This window comes from Cydia splendana, chromosome 25, assembly GCF_910591565.1.
Source record: "Cydia splendana chromosome 25, ilCydSple1.2, whole genome shotgun sequence".
Taxonomy (NCBI): Eukaryota; Metazoa; Arthropoda; class Insecta; order Lepidoptera; family Tortricidae; genus Cydia; species Cydia splendana.
This window is the reverse complement of record NC_085984.1, coordinates 3,010,675-3,026,268: the sequence shown is the minus strand read 5'-3', so window position 1 is coordinate 3,026,268 and position 15,594 is coordinate 3,010,675.

The window sequence follows — 15,594 nt, the reverse complement described above, 5'->3', positions numbered from 1 at the left end:
GTATTATATAATTTATAACATATTACATCAATAAATTATATACACCAACAATGGTATCCGGCCTGTAACTATTCTTATTAATCAATCAATCAATCAATCAATCAATCATTCGTCCTCTAAGTTAAGGCAGACGCACAGTTGCGCATTGTAGCAGTACCCGCTGGTTCGGTACATTTTTTTCCAACACTGGTCAACGCATAGATTCAGTACGCATGGATCGCCTGGGAAGTCCGATTCTGTTTCTGTGTAATTAAATAGTTCTTTCGAATCACCCGCTGGAAAGAGAAACGATAATATTTAAGCCGAGATTTTTTTAAATATACAGGATGTCCCATAAGTGACACGTCACAGTGACACTGGAGGTAGACCAGGCCAAGAGGACCCAAACCAACTTAACATGACCCCAGTAAAAGCGGCACGGTTTTCGAGTTATTGCCAAATTAAGGTTTTTCGTGAATTTTGACTGTATTTAACATTGTTAGTGCCAGTGTGCACTCGGAAAGGTCTCGATGTATTTTTTTTAATGTGCACGGCATCATGAATACTTAATTAAGATAACAGAATAGGTATTTTATCTATAAATAATGTAAAATGCAAAAAGTACTGGTTTAATATTGAATTAAATTCACAGCGAAACATTAATTTCGACTTTGACCACCTGTCGTGAAAAAAAAAAATACTAGAAAAGTAATGAGCAAATAACGTCAAGCTATTGAGCATGTTATGCAGATTCAAAAATGGTATGACACATGTACCTTTCTGCAATAAAATAGGAATTATTATCATCTTTCGAAACCCTCATAAAAAATAAGTTAAAACTAGGAAATCTGCAATCCGTTGCTACTTAGTAAAAAAAACGAACGACGAAAAAAAAATTTACTCCGAGACCTTTCCGAGTGCACACTGGCAATAACAATGTAAAAAACGGTCAAAATTCATGAAATACGTTAATTTGGCAATAACTCGAAAACCGTGCCACTTTTACTGGGGTCATGTTAAGTTGGTTTGGGTCCTCTTGGCCGCCTACCTCCAGTGTCTCTGTGTCACGGACGGAACGGGGGTAAGTAATATAATATATACCAATTATTAATATAAAATTCACAAGATATAATCACTTTGTACATATAATCTTGAATAATATAAAGTTTGCATTGTATAAAACCCGAATCGTATAATTTTAAAATGGCTAATTTGTTTTTAAATAACATTCAATGTAGATAATTTCATGTTGTATAAAACTTAAAATTCATAAAAATTATATAGTCGAACGATCAAACACAGTTATCAGTTACTAGATCTAAGAACGTAAATGAATAATAAAGTCCGTTATATTATTAAAAAATGGACCAATTTCGTTCTGGCGCTTCGCAGCCCGCTGCCGCGGCACGCTCGCTTCGCTCGCTCGGCTCGCGCGCTGTTTGTTCGCAGTTCAACCTAAAACTCCTCCTCGCTTCGCTCGTCGTCGTACCTAACGGAGACCTGCTTTAGTAAAGAACAACCGGCTGAAGATACTAATTACTTTGTTACATGTATGATCATATATTTTGGAAGGTATTTCTCTCATGTAATTATTATGTTATAATATAGGTATATAAGATATTTAAATATCTTTATTTGTAATAATTACTATAAGTTATGAATGTTATATAAAAAATAATTAGCCAATACAAACTTTATCGAACGAGCGAGCGAAGCGAAGCGAAGTTCTTACATTCGACTTGGATCACGCGGCTGGCTAGCGGCACGTCCCGGCATTTCGATGTTTTTAAGCTGAACTGTCAGAAGATAGTTTGATACAATTGATACTCAAGAACTTAAGTAAATTTGTTCTAATTTAAATGTAATTGGGTAAACGTGTAGTTGGGGGCATTATATTTTAGTCATTAAATTATGAGCAGGCTCGATCAAGGGATTAATGAGGTAGAAGAGCTTAGAAGGCCAAAAAGCTGTTTGTGAGAGGTCTTGCTATTCTGGTCATTTTATTTGCAAAAAACATGGTCGAATTTAGTATCAAATGAAAGTGCTCGGTTTGCACTTTTATAATATCGATTTTAAATTTACCATTTTGAAATAATTAGCAACATAAAAATAAAATAATATAAACATAATATATGACATTTGACAGGAAATATTTCGGCTTAGCACAGAGGATACAGTTTATTTTAATCTCTATGATTTCTATGATGACTTAAATCCAGGGGAGGGACAGTCGTATATAAAGCACTTTATTCGAAAAAATAGCGACACCTATATTACTTAACGCTAAACTTTTTTTTAATATGGCTTCACTTAATTTCGTCAGAACGTCTTAAAAGTCTTGTATCCAGGGCATGGATCAAACAAAAATATCTGTTGTACAGATTATTTATGGCCATCGTTGCCATGTAGGCGATTGTCACAAAAAAACAACGTTGTCAAATAAAACTCAAAATATTATAACACCACATTTATTGTCTGTACTACGACATAATTCAGATAAATAAAAATACTTTCAGTTTTACAATGTAAAAAGAAACAAAGTTTTCATACGCCATCACAGTTGCTGAGAACTTTATTACCAAAACATTTAGAAAAATATTTGGCGGGTAGATTCACAACCTGCTGCGTGTAATTGTGTTTCGTGGTCAATTGTGTGATATTCCAGCCGTGTATGATAGGTAATTTATTTACATCTACAGTCAAGTTAAAAGTACCTTATCTGTTTTCGTGTATTAGTAAATATCCTGAAGCCTTTCTTCAAAGTCAAAGTTTTTTACGTTCGCAACATACTTCACACGCTTTTTATGCCCCTCCCCCCCTGATATTGACGTTGATATTTCTGGTTAAGAATTACAGATGGCACTTCAAAATGGATGCAAAAAAGTTCCACGAGAGGGCTCTCTTTATCCTATATGTATATTATACATACTACTCTTTGCTTAAATCAGTCAAGGGCTCCACAGACCTTGCAATAAATCCAGGCGATTTTTGATCCATTCAATCCATTGCCGCCTATAGTGCGACATAATAAAATAGTAGTGTCCGACCGAAACATGTTTTTTTGCCGAAACCGAAACCGAAACCGAATGTTCGGCTTCGGGTCTAGTTTCGGCCGAAACCGAAACCGAAACTTTTGTAGACTTGTTAACATCGTTGAAAAATGTCATAATACCGCTTTTACACACATATTATGGGGCTGTCAACACCCAATGTCCTTGAAATAGATGTTACTTAAGCAGTTTTTTAAGAAAATTACTAGAGTTAGACCAAGATAATTCTGCAACGATTTTGATACCACACGCAGTGCAAGTATTATTTTAAACATCAAAACTTCTATGAAATTATTAAATAACATTTGCACTAGTTGCACTGCGTATGCTATCAAAATTATTGCAGAATTTTCTTAGTCTAACTCTATTCATTCACCAGTCAAGCCACGCCGTCCTGTTGATCATCCTAAATACCGTTGGGCAGATACAGTGGAGGCAGATCTCCGAAAGCTGGCGGCATTCCGCTCTGGACCGATCAAAGTGGCGTGCTCTTGTGTTGGAGGCCAAGACTCATTTTGGGTCATCGCGTCAACCAAGTAAGGGGTTGTGCACAAATCACGCGAGGTGTTTTCGGCTACTTTTTGACCCCCCCGTCCTCCTTGGTGATATTTGGTGAGGGTTTTGGCTACCCCCCTCCCCCACATAGCCTCACGTGTATTTATTTGAAATTTTTCTATTCGACTGGTCAAGGCCACGCGCTCCAAAATTTCGTAAAATAGACTCTCTGTTTTGAAGTGCGGAGTGAAGATTTATGTTTAACGAAACCGATAAAAAGTATCTACTCATGTGGTAGATATTTTTTCTTAGTTTCGTTCACTGTAGAAAAATACACGTGAGGTATTGAACCTCGCGTGATTTGTGCACAAGCCCTAAGTAAGTAAGAAAGTTAATAAATGATTATACCACCAATCGTCTCGTTTCCTTCTGGATAATCGTCGTTTGGGTCGTCCTCCCGTTTATTCTCCTGTGACTGTGGCATGGTAGCCGCAAATAAAAGCACAAAAATGACAAGTAATTTCATCGTGGCTGTATACTCTAATGAAATAAGATTTGATTATGTTTCTTGATGTATGTATGGAAAATTGATTTTATACCATTTGAGATTTTAATTGCAAATCGTTATCTCTTGTGTCGTTAAATTGTACCCTTGTTTTGCCGACAAACTTTTCATCGAATATTATTTCATCGACAACGATTCATCGAAACTATTATTTGGCGATTTCATTTATACTATTTATTTCAATTTTTCTTACTGCGTAGAAATACTATTCCACGAATATTATTGATCGCTAATTCACTTCTAATTATTTTAATTAGCACAACTACTAAACATTGCAATTAATTTGTTCGACGTATTACTTTAATACATTTTTATACGTACTACACATTTATACATTTTTCTGTTGTAAGAATTTTAGATTTAGGTTAGGTCAGAACTGCAACCCCACACAGAAACGAACGGCTATTAAAGTCGGTTTAGGTTAGGTTAGAACTGCGACCCCACACAGAAACGAACGGCTTTCAAAGTAGGTTTAGGTTAGGTTCGAACTGCGACCCCACACAGAAGTAAACGGCTTTTAAAGTAGGTTTAGGTTAGGTTAGATCTGCAACCCCACACAGAAACAAACGGCTTTCATAGACATAGACATAGACATAGAAAAACTTTATTTAACATCACAAACATCACATTAATGGTACATTTGAACATAGATCTAATGTATTTAGTCTAAGCATTTAAACATAAAACCTTAAAAACTTTTAAAACAAATTAAATTTATGTTTACATATAAACAAAACAGCGTGATGTTAAAAAGGGGCTCGACTCAGCATGATGTTACAGTAAAATTAACTGCAACGCTGGTTTTCAGTCGGACCCTAATAAAATAATAAAGAACCTAAAGTAGGTAAAAGAGGAAAATAAAATATGTGACGGAACGGAGCGCGGAGTGCAAGTTATAAAAAAAATATATGTGTACCTACTGTGTATGTGTGTTCGTTAGTTTGTGTAATACAGTATCATATTAAAATATATATATTAAAAAATGAACGTTTTGTGTATATAGATTGGGATATATATTGAGTGTGAAGTGCATACGTATTTGTTAAGAATATAGTCTAAGAATGTATTGTTTGGCTGGGCTATTATCAGAGATAAGAAGGTAGGTAAGAGGGTATTGCTCTACCGCCAAGAGGTAGTTCTTTTTGAATCTGAAGAAGGTGTCGCTTAAGTCGGGTTTTGAAACTATGAAGACCATTTAATATCTGTAGTGGTGGAGGTATATTATTCCAGCACTTAGTTGCTGTGTATTTAAAACTATCTCGAAAAGCGGTGGTGCAGTGATGTGAAGCTACTAATTTGCTGCTGACCGATCTAAGGCCATATTTCATTGAAGTGTTTGAGCGCCAGGTGAACTTTTCAAAGAGGTACTCCGGTTTTGCAAACTTTACTACGCCGAACAATAAGGAAGAAAGATGGAGTTCTCTTCTGTAAGCCATTTTGAGAATGCCTGATGAATTTAAATAAGGAGTCACATGAGCTCGCGGGGAAATTTTAAAACAATAACGCGCACATGCATTTTGGACTCTTTGTATGATGCGGTCTGTCCGTGCTAATAAGCGTGGACCATATACTACATCCGCGTAATCAAATCTTGAGAGTATAAGCGTATCACAAAGTTTGATTCGAAGGTCTTCGCTAAGAAAATCACGGATTCTATAGAGGATTTTTAGTCTATAAAACGAGTTTCTGGCAATATTTGCTATGTGACTTTCAAACCGAAGAGTCTCGTCCATTATAAGACCTAAATTACGCGACTCGAAAACACGATCTATTTGTTCGCCTGAAATGAAAATTATTGGTTTATGACTATCTATTTGTATTAATTGGTGTTTGGAACCGAAAAACATAACTTTTGATTTGCTGGGATTTAGAACTAAAGAATTTGAGGAGGACCAAGTTGTTATATTGTTCAAGTCTTCATTTATTTTGGCAACTGCTACAGCAACATTAGTAGGATCACATGGGATGTAGATTTGGATATCATCAGCGTATAAGTGGAAGTTACTATGTTTTATTACATCACCGACATCACCTCTGTATATAAAATAAATAATAGCGGGCCTAGGATCGATCCCTGTGGCACTCCTCTAGATAATATAGATGGTTTAGACTTCAAAATCATACCGCTACTATCTTGAAGTTTGACCATTTGTGTTCGATCAGTAAGATAACTCGAAAACCATTTAATTGTGTCCGGTTCAAAACCATAATATTTCATTTTGGATAACAATAAGTTTGTATTTATGGCATCAAAGGCACGAGAGAAATCAAGAAGTGCCATTATAGTTCCCCTGCCCATATCTTGTGCAGATAGTATATTGTCTACTACATCAAGAAGTGCAGTTGCCGTGCTATGCGATTTACGAAACCCAGATTGTAGAACAGGAAGAACCAAGGACCGGAAAACCCCTCTTTACGCTTAATCCTTTCAATTCGGTAACCCAATCGATTCGGTTACCGTATCATTCGGTAACCCTATCATGCTGTTACCTGATTGTAATGGTAACCTTATTGAAACGGTAACCCTAACCTTTAACCGAGTTAATCTCAAAACCCCATCGCGATAGGGTTTTTGTTAAGGGTTTTTAACAGGTTTTCATTCAGTTATGGTAACCTTTATTATCGGTTGCTTACTGGTTTGCTACATTAAAGTAGTTTTAGTGATGTGCCGTCAGAACTAAAAAAAATACTAAAAAAATTGTTTATTTTATTTACTTTATTTATATTTTGTTGATTTTATTGACTTTATTTTTTAATTTATTTATTGAATTTATTTAATTTATTGAATATATTTATTATTTTAAAATTTATTTACTTTATTTTATTTAATTAATTTATTTCATTTATTTCATTTATTTTATTTATTTTATTTATTTTATTTATTTTATTTATTTTATTTATTTTATTTATTTTATTTATTTTATTTATTTTATTTATTTTATTTATTTTATTTATTTTATTTATTTTATTTATTTTATTTATTTTATTTATTTTATTTATTTTATTTATTTTATTTATTTTATTTATTTTATTTATTTTATTTATTTTATTTATTTTATTTATTTTATTTATTTTATTTATTTTATTTATTTTATTTATTTTATTTATTTTATTTATTTTATTTATTTTATTTATTTTATTTATTTTATTTATTTTATTTATTTTATTTATTTTATTTATTTTATTTATTTTATTTATTTTATTTATTTTATTTATTTTATTTATTTTATTTATTTTATTTATTTTATTTATTTTATTTATTTTATTTATTTTATTTATTTTATTTATTTTATTTATTTTATTTATTTTATTTATTTTATTTATTTTATTTATTTTATTTATTTTATTTATTTTATTTATTTTATTTATTTTATTTATTTAATTTATTTAATTTATTTAATTTATTTAATTTATTTAATTTATTTAATTTATTTAATTTATTTAATTTATTTAATTTATTTAATTTATTTAATTTATTTAATTTATTTAATTTATTTAATTTATTTAATTTATTTAATTTATTTAATTTATTTAATTTATTTAATTTATTTAATTTATTTAATTTATTTAATTTATTTAATTTATTTAATTTATTTAATTTATTTAATTTATTTAATTTATTTAATTTATTTAATTTATTTAATTTATTTAATTTATTTAATTTATTTAATTTATTTAATTTATTTAATTTATTTAATTTATTTAATTTATTTAATTTATTTAATTTATTTAATTTATTTAATTTATTTAATTTATATTTAATTTATTTAATTTATTTATTTTAGTTATAATATAATAATATTTATAATAAGGCGTAGGGATGTGACGACCCCATCGCCCGCTGGTTTTACCAGTGCAATCAGTCAACGCAGGGCAGCTTGTGGCGAGCTGTTGGGGATTAGCGACCTCACGTACCCGAGTGTTAACAGCCACTGGGTAGAAAGCGGCGCACACCTCTCGACACCCCTGAGCCACTCACACCGGTGTTGCCCTTGAGCCATCCTAGATGTCGCTTTTTGTGGGGGCCCATCTTGTGAGGGCGAGTCACCGTCTGCCGGAAATAAAATTGCATACCGTTTTATTAGGCAGGCGTCCGGTTTTTTACCCCATAGCTCAGTTCTTAGTCCATCGCTTTCACCCAATAACCTAGTTCATTTTAGATTCCATCAACTCTCAATAGTCCTTACACCCTGGCGGGTGCTGCCTCTGCGTGCGTCCCATGACACGGGCAAGGGCAGCCTCCGCTCGGTGTACCCCTTACATTTCATTAAAGTGTCAAAAGGGCCTCTACGTGTTGGCTTCGGCTCCGCGCACGCCTCCCAAAGGTCCGGAACACCATTGTTCCGTGATGGGAAAGACATTTATAATAAGAACACACCACACAGGTAGGTATAAAGATAAACAAAGGAAAGGCAAAAAAACTTGTTTGTGCTGGAGGCTTCATAGACCGCCCATGCCAACCTCGGTTATTCAATAATAAGTTGAATTTAAGTGTGCGTAAAGATTACAATCGTTTGAACTGGTCCAAAACCTCATAATGAGGTAACTGAATAGACTGGGTTTTTATTTCGGTTACCGGTAACAGAGGTTAACTCGATCTGTTACGGTTACCGAATCAAAGTGTTACCTTATTAAGCGGTTACCGTTATGGTAGGGGTTTTTATAAACACCTCTAAAATAACCCTATGAAAAACCCCGGTTAAGGTAACCGGTTCCTGTCCCTGGGAAGAACTTGATTTTTTTCAAGAAAAGCAGATAACTGAGTATATACAAGTCGTTCGATTATTTTAGATATACAAGGAAGAATGCTTATTGGTTATGCTTATCTTTAAAACTACTGACGTTACTTTTTTTGCGAAGAGGCGTTACTAATGCTATTTTCCAGGCATCAGGAAAGACTGAGGATATTATAGATTTATTTATTATTGCAGTGATAGTACCTAGTGAATGAGGAAGAGTTAAAAGTAGCATATCTAATGAAATACCGTCATCGCCCAGAGCAGAGGATTTAAGTGATCTAATTATTTTTAGTACTGAGATTTCATCTACTGGCTCTAAGCTAAATGATAAGGCATGGTAGCGATTGGATTCAAAGTAAGATTGATATGGCTGTAGAGCTACAGGATTACCTGCAACTTCGAGAAAATGCGAGTTAAAAAGATCTGGGTCACGTAAATGAGTAGGAATATCATGGTTTTGAGATTTCTGAGTTACTTTCACGGTGCGTTTAAGATTGTTCCACAGAGATCGAGAATTACTAGCATTACGGTTAATATGTTGATTGAAATATGCCCGTGTTTCATTAAATATAGCTTTGTTAACGCAGCTTTTTAAATCAGTGTAGTATTTTTTATGCTCATCTAGTCCAGATGCCCTAAACCTATTATGAGCCTGATCACGCAGACGCATCATTTCCCTGATCGTATATGTTATCCAAGGATAGCTTCTTTCTCTGATAATAACCTGTTTTTGAGGTGCATATAAGTCAAACAATGATAAAACTATGCTATTAAAAGAATTTACCATATCATTTACAGTTGATAGTGAAATAATGTTGTCCCATGGAATTCATTCTTCAAGAGTTTGATTGAATATTAGTGAGTCAATATCTTTTAGTGGTCTTAAAATAATTTTCTGTGGTACATGTTTACTTTTCTTTATATTTAGTTCACAAGTCAAGAATGCATGATGACTAAGGGTAGGTATATATTCTACTTGAGTATTTAAAACGGCAATGTTGCTACTAATCAAATCTATTAATGTACTGCTATGACTTGTAAAGTGAGTGGGCTCATTTACATGTTGTGTAAGATTGAAATAGGTAAAAAATTGGATGAGTTTAATGCGATTCCTGTCGTTACTTAACAAATTTACATTCATCATTCAGGCCTTTAACATCTTGACAGATGATTTATGCAGCGTCTGTAAGCGAGGAACAACGTCTCTCGTGGCTGTATAAGCCAATGCGGGACCGGCATTTGCGACCGCATTTATGGCAGCTGAAGCAGGGAGCCATGTCGGCACCATCAGGTGGATTGTGCCTCTTTGCGCGTTTTCGGGCAAGGTCTTGGAACCATGCGTTGTCGTGAATTTCGCGACCTTTCGCGATGGTACCCCTCCATCCATCGCGATCTGACGCGAGCTCCTCCCAAGTGTCCCTATCGATATCAAAAGCGACCATGTCGCGTTTCGCGCAGTCCTTAAAACGCAGCAAGGGACGTCCAATGCGGCGCTTTTTAAATGCTATCTGGCTCAACATAATCTGCCTAGGCAAACGAGTGCTATCCATACGCTGCACATGCCCAAGCCACCGCAAGCGCCTCTGTTTCAGCAGGGCGGTGATGCTAGGAAGCTGTGCAATTTCCAGGACTCTCTCGTTAGTGACCCTGTCCTTCCAAGTGATGTTGAGGATACTCCGAAGACAGCGCATGTGAAAGGTGTTTAGTCGACGTTCCTGATTAGCGTACGACGTCCAGGTTTCGGCTCCGTACAAGAGCGTGCTCAGGACGCAAGTTTGATAAACAATCATCTTGGTCCTGATAGTAAGATGTTTGTTATTCCACACTCTTGTACGCAGCCTGCCGAACGTCGTGGCCGCCCTGCCGATGCGAAGGTCGACCTCACTGTCGATGGAGAGGTTGCTCGAAATTTACATTAAAATCTCCCATTAACATAATATAGTCGTAACTGGAGAACGAGGAAATAGTTTCAGTTAGTGAATCTATAAAAGTATCAATATCAAACCACGGTGGCCGGTAAGCTTAGTGAGTATTATATTCTTTGGGTAAGCTATTCCTATGAGTAAAACTACGCCTTTAATAGATAATTTAAGCCACATTTGTTCAACTGCGGAGCCGGAGGGATGGGCACAGCGCCGCGCAGTAATACCTTTTCTGATGTAGAAGCCGACGCCGCCGCCGCGCTCGCGCACCGATCGCGGCCGGGGGACGTGGCGCAGACTATAGTACGGCACGACCGGTGCCCGTCCCTCCTCCCCCTCCCTAAGCCAAGATTCATTTATAGCCATTATGTCTACATTACGCTCTTGAACTGCAACTATAAATTCGTTATGATTAGTCCCTAGAGAGCCTGCATTGAGAAGTCCTAATCTTAAATTTATTTTCTTAGCCATTTATGAATAATATAAAACCGCGATTGTTGGGAATTAAATAAATAAGAGGAGACAGAAGCAGACTCTGTAAGGCAATCATACTACCTTTTTTGGTTGAATAGCAAGGCAAGGGAACATAAATATGGCATTATAGTTACATGTAAAATATGACATAAGATATATTTGTATAATACTATAGAACTAAGTAGGTACTTCCCAGTTAAGTTGCAATAAGGCTATTGAGTAGTGTCAATAGGTACAAGTATTATACGGTGTAACATGGAGTGGTCGCAGTACATATTTTTAGTGTCATTATTATTATTACAAGGCACGCGTAAATTAGAATCAGGAATATGATATCTTAACAAATGAATAACAGTATGTATCTCTAAAAGTGCATGACCAAGCACAATCATTACGTTTGGGACAAAGTTAACACTGCTATTAAAGTTTTTTGTGACTAAAATTACGATCACAGACAATATTAGGTATATTAAGACGGATAAACAAATTAAAGTTTTGTATTGCACATTAATGTCAAACCGGCTCAAACAGAAGCAATGCCAAAAATCTTTGTTAGGTCTTCATCACTGCGAATCCTTTGAGCTTGAGTATTCGGTTGTTGCCTGGCGTAGATGCGACCGTCACGGGTCCAAATATACCGCCAGTTAGCGCGTGCCCCTTCGTGTCGTGCTTTATAAAACAACTGGCGGTTTGCACGCGTAAGCCGCTCATTCAAGTAGAACTTGCGAGGTGGTCCGGGTAGGTCGAAGCCCGCAGTGTCCGCGCCGCGCGCACGCCGCGCCGCGCGCAGGAGCTCGTCCCGCAGCGCACGCCGTGCCAGCCGCACCGCCAGCGTCCGCGGTCTGCCGTCACCGCCCCCGTCGCCGTCGCCCGCTACACGCCGCAACCCGACACGCTCTGCACTTACTTATATCTCACACCTCTATCTCTACATTCAACTTTTGTGCTACTAAAACCGCTAGGTGTATCGGATTCTCATTATTTTGTTCTGCGATGCCACTTATTTCTATATCAGTGGACAGCAATTCCTGGTCTCGTTCGTTAAGTTCACTGGAACTTTAGACGTCCCACAGTGTCCGTCAATTCTTTGAGATCGCTCGGCTCGCTTGTCAGTGGATCGGGGCGCTCCTCCAAAATCTGAACTCTCTGTTCTAGGGTGCCGATGCGATTTTCTAGCGTATTAACTGCGAGGGAGAGTTTTTCAAAATTTGAGTTAATATTAGTTAGCTCTAAGCGCAGCGCTGCAAATTCCGCCCTAAATAACTGCATCTCTTTAACGAGGCTGCTCTCGTCGTTATTTTTTGTAGGCGAAGGTGTGTTGGAATGAACATCGTTCGCGGGCTTGCTTGTCCTTGCACGTGTACTTACGCTACTGCTATCATGTTGTGCAGCCCGCAGGGCTTGCTCGCAGCATGTGCACTTCCAGCTGGTTCTTTGCTTCGGGTTCATAAGACTCCATCGTGCGTAGGTCACGCTTGCGCATTCAATGTCATACGTGAGTTTACAAGCGCAGCAGACTAAGATTTCCTTGCTGGTAGGTGCTTTGTCGCAACGAGCGCACTTCACTGGAGCCATAATGATCTATAATATCAATTAAGTATTCACAAAAGTCCCACTTTTACTCAAAATTTCGAGCGAGGTCACCCAAAATTCTCGGAAATGGCAGCGGCGAAGTTAACGACCAGAACGGCACAAGCGCCGCGCGATTCAGTAGATCTTTACTTGTTTTCTTCAAAACGATCGCTATATTCACGCGCACTTTTGCTGTTAAATGTTTTATATGATTTGTCCTTAATTTTGACACAAACTCTAACAAACTACAAGCACTATACGATCACTGATTAATTACGATTATTTTGATGTAAGTTCCATGGCAAATAACTAATTTTAAACCGGTTAAATTTATTTTTAAATGGGAGCGTTTCAAAAACACTGTTTGCGCACTGAGCCCCCCCCCCCTTCCGCCACTCAAAGTAGGTTTAGGTTAGGTTAGAACTGCGACCCCACACAGAAACGAACGGCTATCAAAGTAGGTTTAGGTTAGGGTGTACCCTTGTTTTGACGACAAACTTTTCATCGAATATTATTTCATCGACAACGATTCATCAAAACGTTAGTACTAGTAATATTGTTTGGCGTTATTTTGTTTCATATACTATTTATATCAATTTGTCTTACTGCATAGAAATACTATTCAACGAATATTACTTGATCGCTAATTCGTTTGAAATTATTTTAATTGGCACAACTACTAAACATTGCAATTAATTTGTTCGGCGTATTACTTTAATACATTTTTTTATGTCGTACTACAAATTTATACATTTTTCTGTTGTAAGAATTTTAGATTTAGGTTAGGTTAGAACTTAGAACTGCAACCCCATACAGAAACGAACGGCTATCAAAGTCGGTTTAGGTTAGGTGAGAACTGCGACCCCACACAGAAACAAACGGCTTTCAAAGTAGGTTTAGGTTAGGTTAGAACTGCGATCCCACACAGAAACGAACGGCTTTCAAAGTATGTTAAGGTTAGGTTAGAACTGCGACCCTACACAGAAATGAACGGCTTAGTAAGTAAAATTATTGTTACCAACCTATTTATAATTTGCCCAAAATGAAAATGGCAGCCTTGTAAAATTATATCTTCAAAATTAGAGCACATAGCTATAATCGCGCAGAGTGAGCCAACTGCACGCCAGTCGGCTCACTCTGCGTTTAGTTTCGATAACGAAATATTACAAATTGAAATACTTTTACGCGTAATAAATTTTATTAAATACAATCCAAAATGAAATAAGAAAACCCGTAAAGAAATACCACGATATAGACTATATACAAAATAACTCAAGTACCAATTAAAAGTCCCCGATTTAAATTTACTAGTATCGATTCTTCGACGCAATAACTTGTCGATGAAATGAAAATACTTGAAACGTTGTCTTCGAAATAACATTCGATGAAATGTCTGTCGGCAATTCAAGGGTAAACCATTGGGTGAAGTAAAGGGTAAATCGGCGCTCACTTTGATTGGTGTCTGAGTCGAGTGTATAGATTTTTTTCCCCAAAATCGTTAATTCCGCGTAGCAAATTTTCCATTCGCATTTTTTCGCACCCGAATTTCTACCCAAACACACTCTTTATCACAACATTTTTATTTCTTAGGTTAAAATTTTCTCATAATTAATACTTTCCAAGTCGTCTTATTCGCATTCTTTTTATTTATTAGGCGATAATATTATAATGGTCCCACCGCACTGTTTCTTTTAAAAAAAACATTTAGTTTATAACTTAGCTAGACGGAGCCCCGCTTCGCGGGGCTCCTATTTCTGGGCGGTTTGCCCTTCGGGCATCTGAAGCTACCTAACGAACCTAACCTACTTACACTTTTTTCCCCAAAGTGTAATGTTTTCATGGACGTCACACTAAATTAATAGGTTAGGTAAGCTAAGTTGTAACTAAATATTCATTGAAAGGAAACGGTGCGGTGGGACCACATGGTAATATTATCGCCTAAGAAATAAAAATAATGCAAAAAAAACGACTTGGAAAGTATTAATTATAAGAAAATGATAGCGTAAGAAATAAAAATGTTGGGATAATTTGAGAATAGAGAAACAAGCGAATGACAAAAAAACGGTATGGGTAGAAATTCGGGTGGGAAAAAATGCGAATGGAAAATTTGCTACGCGGAATTAACGATTTTGGGGAAAAGATCTATACACTCTCTGAGTCAAGGTCGCATCAAAACAAAAGATACAATATCAAATCGTAAAATGAGAATCGGAAACGAGATTCTCAGTAATTGAGAATTAATATGAAGCATGAACTTCATATTAATGCGTGTGATGTTCTTACACGCATTTATTTTGGTCTGCGTATATGATTTAATTTAATTTCATTTCATTTATTCATAATTATAAATTACAGTATAAATTATGCTATGTCACTCTACACGAATTTATCTTATGATCAGTACCTACCGACAGTACCTATATAATTACAATTTAAATGTCAAAAATAGAAATAATACAAACTAATAAATAAGTAGACAATGTACAATTATGTCAACTTAAAAATTAGGCATATATCTCATAATGACCGTCATCTTAAAAATTAAGAGCAATAAGTATATCAAATAATAATTCATACAAAATTGTACAATAAAGTCAAATTAAAATTAAAGTTAAACAAACGCTTGACAAGTCCATATACCTATTTGTTCACTGAATATACTTAGTATATTTATATAAATAGCTCTTAAAGTTTGCTCTTTTCCTGTGCTAGTTTGCGCAGCTCCCCGCGCAGGATCCGATATTGGACAATGTGAACGCGCTAAAGTTTGCTCTTTTCCTGTGGTAGTTAGCGCAGCT